Source organism: Lactuca virosa, chromosome 5, assembly GCF_052849685.1.
Source record: "Lactuca virosa cultivar CGN04683 chromosome 5, Lactuca_virosa_CGN04683_v6, whole genome shotgun sequence".
NCBI lineage: Eukaryota > Viridiplantae > Streptophyta > Magnoliopsida > Asterales > Asteraceae > Lactuca > Lactuca virosa.
Genome location: NC_136430.1, coordinates 145978527 through 145991041, shown reverse-complemented (window position 1 = coordinate 145991041; position 12515 = coordinate 145978527).

Here is a 12515-nt window from a genome sequence, read left to right as displayed (position 1 = left end):
AGACTAGAAAGGTTATCACTCCACCAAAAATGATTTAATAATAATAACAAACATTAGCTTTTTATGGAACTTATATGTAGATAAGGTTAAGTTATTAGGATAATATATTAATTAAATTTAAATAGCAATAGCATATTTATTTTGATACACTTACATCATGTGTGACAAACCAGACTTTATGATTTACAAGCATAAACAAATACAAATATATTGTCTCATGATTACAAACAATAACACTCAATGTGACTAATATCAAACTTAATGATTAACCGTTTTTACCCAATTTTGCTCTAAATAATAGCTACATGAATATTTCGCGATGTGACTAATAAAAATCATTTTGAAAAAATTTTGTGATATGGTGTGGCTATTCGAAATCAATACAGTCACATTGAAATAACATGTGACTATATACATCAAAAATTACAAATATATTGTCTCTTGACTTACAAACAATAACACTCAATGTGACTAATATCAAACTTAATGATTAACACTTTTACATCATTTTTGCAATAAATAATAGCTACATGAATATTTCGCCATGTGACTAATAAAAATCATTTGATACACATTTATCATAGGGTGTGGCTATTCGAAATCCATACAGCCACTTTGAAATAACAAGTTACTATACAGATAAATGGTAGCACGCTATAACACACGTTCAACTCCAAGCACACTTATAGTTATGAGACCATATGTACCAAATTTTTGCTACACTGGAATCATGTGATACAAACTCTATTTTATGAGTTAGTGACATAAACATTTACTTCATGTGACAATTTATGATATTTGGACTCTTTTTTTGTCGGTTTTTGTACTCTAGTATATTTTTCACCTTTTTATGTATAGAGTAACTAATGCATCGAACTCAATATTCTATAGTCATGCCTCCCAATTAATAAGTGGTTGAACGTTCCGCCAGAATTTAGTTCACTTCAGCTACTTAATTATTAGAATGTGTGACAATACGGTTTCAAATAGTCACACGATGGAGACCTTTAGCTACTTAAAATACCGTATGAGTGACTGTTCGTGTTCGGCGTCGAGTGACCAAATCCATAAAATGTAGTAGTGATACCTTTGTGGTAACTGAGTGAGTATGTTTTTAGTAACATTCTTTTCATATATATTTCTTTGTACAACCATATTATCTATAAAAAGGTTGTTAAAAACCACAATAGTTTTTTGGGGTTACGGGTGGAAACTTTGATGTACTAACATTTGAAAGACTAGGTCCAGAAAGATGGTGAGGATACTATAGACTTACATATGTTGTCCTTTTCATGTATCCTTAGTTCCAAGATACTAGAGTACAATATGTCCGATTATGCATGTCATAACTCAAATATGGTATCTACTGAAAAAGTTAGGTCAGAGATGTTGGAACCTGAAAGTGAATCTCTAGCAATCTATAACCTTTTGTTTTTCCGAAGTCAGTCTTGTTCCGAAGTGGTATATGGTCTGGAGTCAGTATGTGGTCCGAAGTGAAGATGGTGTCCGGAGTAGAGAATATGTTCAAGTGTTGATGTTCCGAGATGGTGTATTTGTCCGAATCAGTGTATCTGTCTTTACATTTATTATTCTTGTCTTTTAGTTTGGTTCGTAGGACTTCATTTATTTTGTCAAAGGGATAATCAGTGTCAGACGTAAGTCTTTTGTCCAGTCATATGTATGTGTTCAAGTTTGTACGATGTACTCCTTCTCCTATTTAATGATTGTTTAATGACAAGAATGGAAGACGGATTGTTCCTCCAAAGATAGATATTTTCACATTTACTTCACTTGCACCTTTCTCTTAAATCATTCCTTCAAACATTCCTTGTGTTCATTTATTGTCTTTACCTTGATCATACTCATAGTCTCATATTTAATACTTGAAGTACTTTGTTGATCTTCATCTTGAAGTCTTGACTGGTCTTGCCAGACTTGACTGGAACTAATAATCAGAAGCAGACATTGATCTTAAGCTTTAACTCAAGGTTTTAGTTTTCAAGCCTTCTCCATGCGCAATCAGATCCTTGTTCTTATAATTGGTATCAGAGCTTGAGTGGTTGTCCTTTGAATCCAAAAGAACATATTATAGTTGATTCGAGATTACATTGGTATTTTGATCATTTATGTGTTCAGGATAAAATTTCTTCTATATACAACTTTTACTCAAGATATCTTAACTTCAATGACTGCTTCTAATTCTCAACAAATGTATTCAATGCAAATAGCTAATAGTGTGGGTTGCCCTACACGTGCCCCACTACTAGTTGTTGAAGAGTATGATCATTGGAAAGTCAGAATGGAAAGATTTTTACTTGGAAAAGAAAAATGTGAATCTATCTGGAGATCCGTTAAAGAAGGTCCCCATGTTCCAGTTCGAACCATTGTTAGAGATGCTGCTGCAACTCTCTTGGGACAGGATAAAAAACGAGAAGCACCTCTCACTGCTGATGATCTTGAAAAGCTGCATGCAGATCAAGTTGCCTTTTCAGAAATGGTGTTTGGTGTTCCACCTTCTCTCTTTGAGCACATCAAACTGTGCAAATCCGCAAAAGGGATTTGGGACACACTTCAAGATTTGTTCGAAGAGTCAAAGAACATGAAGGATAAACATCTAACCTCGGTTGTCAATGAGTTCGACACTTTCACTACAAGACCTGGTGAATCTGTTGCCTCAACCTCAAACAAATACTAAATCATCGTCAACAACATGACAACTCATGGGATAGTCTGAACCCCACTTCAGTACAACCTCAAGTTCATTAACAGCCTCGGAAAGGGATGGGGAAATGTGAAATCATGTCTTCAGAGCAATGGATATCTGAAAAAGCTAATGCTCTACCAACTTTTCGATGAGCTTCAAGGTCATGAATCAAATGTAGCACAAACCATACGTGAACTCACTGGAGGCCCTTTAGCTCTAGTCTGTTCATACGATCCACAACCTCCGAACCTTGCTGTTTCAGACCCTCTCTCTGCTGTTGTTCCTTATATTTCTCCTGTTCAACCCTCACCTCCAACCATACCTGCTCCCACCACTAACAACTATAAATTACCTGGTGACCTTAATCCTGAAGATATGTACTCCGAACTCCATTTTCAACAGGATTTTGCCCTACTTTCCATGAAATACAACCGTCCATTCAACAAGCCATATAACAATAATTTCTCGGCTCCTCGCCAAAACAATGGTTTCCAGGATCCTCACCAAAATAATCCTCAACCATTCAACAAACCTTCAGAAAACCCACCATACTACAAGCCTAACCTTCCTACTCCAAATCACACCTCGGAATCATCACATACTCCAAAGTCAGAAAAACCCAAGATTGTATGTCACAAATGTGGCCATGCAAATCACTTTGCCAGAGATTGCTTAGCCAAAGTTCCACAGAAACCCAAGATCAAGGACTTTACATACTATGCACGTCAAGCTCAACAAATAGCAGAAAGTGAAAAGGCCTTTGTTACCACTGTATCTAATGATGTAGAAGGGTATTGGTCGTCTGGAGATGATAATGATGCAACCACTGGCAGAAACATGTGTCTTATGGCTCGACAAGAGATAGAATGTGATGAAGGCTACTGGTCATCTGGGTCAGAAAGAGATGATGAAGATGCTGAACCAAAATACTGCTACACGGCTATCAACGATCCACCTGGCAGAAGCATCGTTCAACAGGTAAAACTTATGATTAGTGATGATAATTTTGAATTATCTCTTTGTGAACCATATCTAACCTAGATCCAATCAGATATGAACATTATTTAGAAAGCCTATGAGTCAGCCATAGAAGCCAGTGAGGAGAAGGAAAGTGAATTAAGTCGTCTTAGATTATGTTTTGAGGATAAGAAGTTGAAAACATAGTGTTTAGAACGAGAGCTTGTAATGTCACAAGATGAATGTATCATTCTTAAAGACAAATATGAAATCACTTATTAAGAAAGAAATGTTTTAATTTCTGACAACAAACGTCTTAATAATAAAATAGATGCTTTGCATCATTCCATAGACATTCTTGAAGCAAATGAACGGATGACTCACAATTTCCGTCATCCTTGGTCAAAAGCACCTGGTCTCGGAAGCGAGTTTCCGAAACCTATTGCTCGTCCCTTGAAGGAGTTACAAAACCTAACGTTTAAGGGAGATGTTCCGAATCGGACCCCGGAACCCCACTCTAGTATTCCAAACCCTATCGTTCAAAATCCGAACAACAGTCCTCCTAACAACTGTGTTGTTGAGGAAATTTTTCTGGAGACAACTGGACCTGAATTCTCTGAGTGTGTTTGGGCATCTTTAGATAGTGATGTTGATGATTCAATCTCATGTGATTCTGAACCCCAAGTGATTTCCAAAACAAAACTAGTTCCAATTAAGCCCATGTTCAACAATCCTTCAGTAGGACAAACCCCCAAATATTCGCCTCATTCCAAAAGAAAAAACATGTTGAATGGGAAAGATATTGTTGATCCTAAGGTAGAAGCCCTGAATGCTCAAAAAAGGAAGTTAAATCGAGACTAAATTCTAGATTCCTTGAGAAATCCTAAATGAGTGTATCTCGAACTATCAACCCACCAACCAAGTGTCATAACTCCTTCGCACCCACTAAGATTCTCAAAAGGCCTTCCAATCCTCCCAGTGCAATAGAACATAAGAAAATGGTCAGTCCTACTTCGAAAAAGACCATTCTAAACACTAAATCTGTCCAAACCAACTCTCTTCGGACCGTTTCATCTGTTTTCATAGCCAAAGCTGATGGTGCAATTTTCAAACCTCAACAGTTTTCAAAACCAAATGAACCATCAACCAAAAAACAAGTTGTTAAGAAAACAGTCTCTCAAAAATCTTCAAAACAACATCTTGTTTGGAAAGTAAAAAATCACAATGATGAAACTGCAACTCTGAGAGACACAATGGTTCCCACTACTCCGGAAGTTGAATGTCCGAGAAAAGTTGTTCCGAATCCTCATGTCATTGAGTATGACTATTGGATAGATAAAAGAAACATGGCCTTCTGTTTATTTCCTAAGGAATCAAGGAACAAACCATCCAAACCATCTATTGCTCAAAAGTCACAACTGAAGGCTAAGACTCGTGCCTTTGTCCCAAAACCTAAGTCGGAGCCTAAAAATCCACAACTCACTAATTTTGCAGGCACTCTGTGCTTCGGAACAAGAAACAATATGGTATATTGGTAGTGCTTCTTCATGCACATGACAGGGCAGAAGGATTTTCTGCGAGATCTCAAACTTTCACCTAATGCTGGCTATGTGACGTATGGGAACAACTCCAACTCTCAGATCCGAGGTTATGGCATCCTTACAAATGGAAACTTCTCCATTTCAAACGTGGCATATGTAGCTGACCTAAAGCATAACTTGATAAGTGTGGCTCAACTCACTAATGTGAATCGACGAGTTTTATTCTGCAAGAAACACACCTATGTCATGTCAGAACACCGGAAGGAATGTTTAATCAAGTCAAATCGCAACAAGAACATGTATACTGTTGACATCAACATGATCATTGGCAAGCCCCAGCTCTGCTTGCTCTCAAAGGTTGTTCCTGACGTCAGTTGGTTATGACATAGGAGGCTTGCTCATCTGAACTTTAGATATATGAATGATCTTGTTTCCGATGAGATGGTAAGAGGTCTGCCACTCCTTAAGTTCAAAAATGATCATTAATGTGTTGCATGTGAGTGTGGAAAGCAGTCGAAGAAGGGTCATCCCTTCATCATTAAAAAATCAATCTCGAAATCATTAGAACTTCTACACATTGATCTGTGTGGACCCTCAACAGTAGAGAGTTTGCATCACAAAAAAAACATTCTTGTGATTGTGGATGACTTTACTAGGTTCACCTGGGTCTTCTTCCTAAGGCTCAAGTCAGAACAACCTCCGAACTCATAAACTTTATCAAGGGAATTGAAGTTCTCATCAAACTCCCAGTAAGGCGAATCTGAAGTGACAATGGTTCGGAATTCACAAATTCCACCATTGAAAACTCCTCACTGAGAAGGGTATTGATCACAACTTTTCTGCTCCATACACTCCACAACAAAATGGTGTAGTCGAATGTCGTAACAGAACACTTGTTGAAGCTGCTCGATCCATGCTCAACTTTGCAAATCTTCCACTCTATCTTTGGCTGAAGTTGTTTCTACTACATGCTTTACTCAGAATAGAAGTATCATCAATCGATTCCTCAATAAGATACCATATGAATCCATGAACGGTAGGAAGCCAAGTATCTCTTTTCTTCACGTTTTGGGTGTAGATGCTTCATCAAGAACAATCGTGATCAGCTTACCAAGTTCCAACCCAAAGCTGATGAAGCCATCTTTCTTGGATATTCTGCCAAATCAAAGGCTTATCGAGTTCTTAATCAGCGAACTCGTGTTCTGGAAGAAAGCTTTGACATTACCTTTGATGACAATTTCGTTCGGAATTCTTGCCCAACCCATGTTACAACCCACATCATGGAGCCCGATGCTCCAGCGCCAGGCTGTCCGAACCAGCAAACAATCTATGAAGTTGACTTTGAAACCTTGTTCAGACGCTTAGAAACAGCTCTTGATTCGGAATCTCGAACAAGACAAACCTCATCAACCGAAGCTCCGGTCTCCCAAAATGTTTCCGGTCCGACACTCAATTTTCCTCCATTCGATTCCGAACCGTTTCAATCTTCTCAGGTTGAAGGGGAGAATGGTCAAACTTCCTTTGAATCAAATGTGGATGGATTCCAAGTTGCAGCTACTGAATTCGACTCTAATCTTATCAACAATGATGATGATGCAAATTTATTCGATTTTCCACCTGATGATGACGTCAACCTATCCATTTCAGAAGTTCAGGGGGAGCATCATCCACAAGTTCAAACTATTTAGGGGGAGCAACACAACCCAATTGTTGATATAGGATCATCTGTTGCACAAAAGCTTCCAAGACTACATGTTTGGACTAAGGATCATCCTCCAAACCAAGTTATTGGAAATCCAAACGCTGGTGTTCAAACTCGTTCTGCCACAAGTTTTCAAAATGAATGTCATTTCTCGACATTTATCTCAATGGTTGAACCCAAATCCATCAAAGAAGCACTAGAACATGTTGATTGGATTACTGCCATGCAAGAAGAATTGGCAGAATTCGACAGAAATGAAGTATGGACTCTCGTCCCTCCTCCTCAGAATCATCCTATTGTTGGTACTATATGGGTGTTTCGGAACAAATTAGACGATGCATGAGTCATTATTCGAAACAAAGCAAGATTGGTGGCTAAAGGATTCACACAGATTGAAGGGCTTGACTACGATGAGACCTTTGCTCCTGTTGCACATCTTGAAGCTATCATAATCTTTCTTGCTTATGCTGCTCACAAAGGCTTTAAAGTTTACCAGATGGATGTGAAAAGTGCTTTTCTAAATGGTGAACTTGATACTGAAGTATATCTTTAACAGCCTCCTGGTTTTGTCAATCTCTCTTATCTGAACTACTGCTACAAACTCCGGAAAGTTATTTATGGCCTCAAGCAAGCTCCTCGCGCCTGGTACGAGACCCTCACTGACTTTCTCAAGCGTTTAGGTTTTCAAAGAGGTATTCTCGATCCTACTTTGTTCCGAAGGTCAAATGGAAAATATCTCATGCTTGTCTAAATTTATGTTGATGACATCATTTTCGGATTCACCGATTCATCAATGGTTGCTGATTTTGCTAAGTTAATGGTTAGTAGATTTTAAATGAGTATGAATCGCGAAATAAGCGTCTTCCTAGGTCTCCAAGTCAAACCGACCAACAGAGGAATTTTCATTCACCAAGAGAAGTACATTTCGGAAATTCTCAAAAAGTACTCAATAGACACCTGTGCCTCAGCCAAGGTACCTATGGGTTTCGGACACAAAATATTTTCGGACCCATCCGGTGTGGCAGTTGATGAAAAGAAGTATCGGGGAATGATTGGATCACTACCCTACCTCACAGCAAGTCGTCCGGACATCATGTTTTCAACATGTGTGTGTGCCAGATTTCAAGTCAATCCAAAGATGTCTCATCTATTGGTTGTTAAGCAGATATTCCGATACCTCAAAGGTACAAAGAATGTCGGAATCTGGTACCCAGCAAATGAGAGTTTCCTCCTTCAAGCATATTCTCATTCAAACTATGGCGGTCTTCAATTGGAAAGAAAAAGCACATCTGGTGGCTGTCAATTTTTAGGTGGTCGATTGGTCAGCTGGTCATCTAAGAAACAGAATTGCATTTCACTTTCAACAGCCGAAGCGGAATACATTGCTGCTGCTAGTTGCACATCTCAAGTTCTCTGGATGAATTCTCAGCTCTTGGATTATGGTTACCGGTTTCAACAAATTCCAATCTATTGTGATTCTCAAAGTGCCATTGCAATCTCGCACACTCCAATTCAGCACTCTATGACGAAGCACATTGACATGCGGTACCATTTCTTTAAAGATCATGTTTTAAATGGTAAAATCGAACTTATTTTTGTTCCATCTGACGATGAAATTGCTGATGTCTTTACTAAGGCATTAGACGAAACCAAATTCAATGGTTTTCTGAACAAAATGGGTATGATGATGTCTGATCCTCAGTTCTTTCAAGAGGTTTGCACTCTTTGATGGCAACATCATAAATAGAATTAGTTCCGGAGTAAAATCATTTTTCATCTCGGAACTATGACCTCTCGGAACAAATAGGATATTTTTATGTATCTTTTTTTCTAACCACCTCTTGTAGTTATAAGTTGTGCAACTCACCTTGTCTCACGAAGTTCATAACCAATATAGTTACATTGGTATAAATTTTCACCTCAGAACTTACTTCATAACTCTCATCCCAGAATTCAAGTCCAGAACGATATTGAATTCTAAATCCTTGTCCTAGATCGAAGTCTTTGACTCCGGAACATTTCCAATTTCACTCCGGAAATTTTTCAAAAATTTCACTCCGGAAGTTTTTCAAGTTCACCCCGGAACTTTTTAAAACTCATTTCGGAATTTCATCAAAATTTTGCTCCATAATCTTCAAAAATCATTCAGGATCCTTTTGATTCAAATGCTTCATTCCGGAACATGTCTCAAAACTCTTTCATGTTCCAGGATCACTAAATTTCATCTTGGACTCTTCATGATACGAAACCGTTTTTCATAAACATTCTGGAACCCCATTGTTCCGAAATGAAAACACATGCTGAAGTCCAAAAGGTTTTAAGGTGAAACGTTTCCAACAGTTACTTCTTTATTGATGATTATCCTTTTACCCTTGAAACTCGCAACTTTTGCACACGTCTGCGTAAAGCAAACATCATGTCATAAGCGACGGTTTCCATTCTTCATGTTAAATCATGGTTACTTTAGTTACAACAGGTCAACTCAACCCCATTTTTTGGCAACACATTAAATGCCATCCGTTTCCATATACAGGTTTCATCTTTGCTTTTCGATCCGACCCATTGATTTCCTGAACCTATAAAAGCCAATTGAAACTCCTTTTACCCGTTGCGCTCTCAAAACCCTCATCTTTCTTCTTCTCTCTCAAGTTTAAGTGTTCTTCAAAGCTCTTAACCTGCAACAATAGCGTCCTCCCAAACCACTCCCAAAACTGCCAAAGCTACACACAAAAAGAAATCATCGAAGCGTTCTTCATCGTCCATGTCTTCAGAACCCTTTCTCAGGGACACTACCCAACTATTCTCTCTAGATCCAAACGATTATGAAGAATCAGTCTGTGTTATAATCGAGTTCATCGCAAATCATCCTATCTCTGTTCCTCTTACCAAAATCCCAGACCCCCCAATTCCACCCTGCCTAATTCATGCTGCTTTCAAACGAATCAAGATTGACAACGGTGTTCTTGAAACCAAGATAACTGGAGACAGAATCGTTCCTGTTCACAAATCGACATTCATGAAGGCGATCGGTGTTAAAGAAAACCCAAAAAACTTCAAGGTTCAAGAACCAATGGCTGAAGAGTTTCAGTCGTTTCTAAATCATATTGCGTACAATGAAGAGTACAAAGCAAAGAAGTTCAAGAAGTCTGCTGTATCTGGGTTATGGATTGTTCTCATGCACTTCATCGTTAGAGGACTGTCGGGTAAACATGGCGGAACTGAATCGCTTAGCAAAGATTGGTTGTATGTTGTTTACAAAACCCTTTCTCTGGATAGACCAATGTTGTTAATCTCACTGAAGTTTTATGGCAAGACTTTCAGAAGTTTTCCATCAACCTCAAGGCACATGAGATCTCAAGCCCTCGATTTTGTGCTCTTACCATCCAACAACTGTACAAAGAACGCAATGAACACATTCCTATTAGCACCATTCCGGAAGAGGTACTTCTTACTTTTAAAACTATCAAATCTTATCGCCTTTCGGACCTATCAGGCGTTTACCGGAACACATGCTAGCCCTCATTCCGTCCGAGTCCATTTATTCAAAATACCACTTAGAGACTTCGAATATATATATCCCTAAACAATATACCCATGTCTCTGTTGAGCCCATCTCGGACAAGGCCAAGGAAGTTCCATCCAGAGGCAAGAAAAAGAAGTCTGACAAGAGGAAATCATCCCCCTCCAAGCCCAAAGCCAGAAAGAGAACCAAAGTCGGTTCCTCCTCACAACAGGAAGGAGCCAAGGACATTCCAGCTGATTCTGGCCATCCTTCTACCCCACCTAGCCACTCTTCCGAAGTACCCTTCAGAGTTTCAATATCACACGCACACATACACACGGGGAGTCTCCTAATCATCCACCCTCACTCTCCCAACAAGGTGATGCTGGTGTTGACAAGAGTTCCTTTCCCCCCTGGAACAAACCCACGAGTCACTTTTGATATCCCACTTTCTTCTGCACAAGCACGGTCAGAAACCCCTGTTCTAGACCCCAAGCATTCCGAGGATGGAGTTGTGTCTCCAACCTTAGGTGCCTCAACTGGTCTGATACCCGATAAGGGAATAGGACGACCGGGAGTTAACGATCCTATGTGGTAAGATTTTGTTGACAGGGCTCAGACAAGACATCCGGAGCTCACCAGATCCCAGGTCGAAGAAACGCTCATCTCCATAATAAATAGGGCCATTCAGAGCAACCTGCCCTTTTTTGCCCCTACTGATAAAATCACCGATCTGGAGTTTGATTTCGGAGAAACTCCAAAGACTCATCTTCATGATTCCATGCACTCCGTTCCCAATGAAGAACTCTCTGACGAAGTCATGTTTGATGATGAAGGAGCCTCTATCGCTGCTCCCAAGTTGTTTTCCTCATTTCCATTTCCTTCAAATCGTTCCTCATCTAGGCTGGATTTGTACTTCGGACTCTCTTCATCCTCTTCTGAACGAGTTGACGAAGAAATTCATATAGAGGATCAAGTCCAAGTCAATCCTGAAGGTGAAACAGAATCCACCCCCATACAAAACACTGCAGCTACAACAACCAAGCCTGGTCATGCCCAGGAATCACCAGTGAATATAAGAGATGACAAACATGCATCTCGGACCTCCACTTCGGACACAGGATCATCTGCAGGGAATTACATTGATCCTTTTGCCCTTCTGGAACTCCGAGACAACCTCTTCGACACCATGAAGAAAGTTGATACCATTGAATCTTCTGCGGCCGGACTCAACACAAAGATTGATGAAAAGGTTTCCGGACTGGATTCCAAGCTTTATGCAATCCTTCACTCATTGTATGAAGCGAACAAGTCCGGACCCACTGTTGATGAAAGAGAAGCTCAGCTTGATCAGCTCATTTCTCTCTGCCTCAAGCATACTATGGAATAAGCTGAACAAAAATATGATGCTTCTGTCGATCACTACCTTGACACAACCACAAAGATGTTCAAAGTTTATGACGATATGCTTAATGCTTCAAACGAACTCATCAAGCAAACCCACATTCGTCATGAAAAGCAGATTCATCGTTTAGAGAAGGAGATCCGGAAGAAGGATGAGATGAATCTCATCATGCAACAAGTTCTAAACAAGCTACTCAGGGCATGTTGGAATATCGTGGATGTTCCCAATAATAAATTCGATGAGATGCTCTCCATTCTCTCCCAGCTTTTTGATCATCTAAAAGCTCAGGCTCCCACTGCTGCAGCTTATGATTCCCTTACTCTCCAGCTCAACACTAGTTTTCAAAAGGTGTTTGACAAGTTTTCATATCTGAAGGAGTGTGCTATGCTTGCATCGGTTTTCGGGCCTTCCGTTGCAAGAGGGGGGAAGGACCTAGTTCAAGAACTCATCCCTGGAAACCTGTCTCGGAGTTCAGACTCTGAGATGAATCTGATGACTCTCTACAAATTCCTACAGGTTCTCCTGCTAATGATGATGATGATAATGATGATGATGATGATGATGATAGTGATGACGAAGATGTATTTTTGAAGAACAAAGTGTTAGGACTTTAAGCTCCAAGGAAGTTTCCTGGTAAACTGCTAACGGACGAAGAACAAAGAATCTAATCAGCAGTCTCATAGCCATCTACTCTAGCTGATGTT